We start from the raw sequence: 1067 nt of genomic DNA, 5'->3' as shown, positions 1-1067 counted from the left end.
AGTTATGAGACTGGTTCGAACGGACCAAGTGTCCAGACCGAACGGACTACTAAGCAGTCCGTTCGGTCTGGGTTTCGGATTTAATTTTAAAATCTGGAATTAGGGTTAATCACTTGAATAAGAGGAGATTAATAACCCTAACACTATGGAGCCAAAAAAAAGAACTTCTTCAGACCTTTTTGGAGAGTCTAGAGGGTTGAAGAAGTGATCTAAGTCTCGTTTTTATCATAGCACATCATCGAATAGAAGATTCGAGTCCTAGCAGACAAGTTCCAAAGGTTGGAATCCATCCCGAGGTGTGGATACGTGTAGAGGGCAAGGTATTCTTCCTGCCTACAGTGATCGGACGAACATATCAATTGATACAGGCCCCAGATCGATTGAGGTAAGCGTTCTATCGTTTCTACAAGATCATGCATGATAGGTTTTAGGGTTTTATCAAAATTTTTGTTTTACATCCGCTGCGCAAACCCTAGAACTGATCTCTTAGGAATAGGATTCGCTTATGAGATCTCAGAAAAACCCAACAGTGGTATCAGAGTCTGGTTGCTCTGCATGATTTTGTTAGAACCCGATCCTATGAACAATCGTTACACAGAAACTGATTAGATCTAGAAGCTTTACGAGTAAAGCACTTGTCAAGGCCTTGATCGTACGTGTCATGGGCCATGCCAAAGCTGGGTGTGTCGTGCTATCTTGGTGAGGCAAGATGGAGAAATGATGGTTCTCATAACTTGAAAGTAGATGCTTGATCTAAGTGTGGTTTCGAAAAATCCCTTATTTATGTAATGCTAAGTGTGTACCTCCCATTACTACAGCGCCTGTCAAGGCATCGATCGTCCGTAACACGGGTCATGCCAAAGCTGAGCGTGTCGGACTATCTTTGTGAGGCAGGGTGGGAAATTGTGGTTCCCACAGCTTGAACATGGTTTACCTTAGGTTAAGTTGTCAAGTTTTGACTTGAGACTTAACGGTACAGATGAGACGAGTATGCAATGATATTTGATATCATAGTCTCATAAGAGGATCTAAGAGTCACATTGGATGTGATCGACATTAGATGTCTA

Source organism: Tarenaya hassleriana, unplaced genomic scaffold (assembly GCF_000463585.1).
Source record: "Tarenaya hassleriana unplaced genomic scaffold, ASM46358v1 Cleome167, whole genome shotgun sequence".
In the NCBI taxonomy this organism is placed as follows: domain Eukaryota; kingdom Viridiplantae; phylum Streptophyta; class Magnoliopsida; order Brassicales; family Cleomaceae; genus Tarenaya; species Tarenaya hassleriana.
This window is presented reverse-complemented; position numbering follows the sequence as displayed.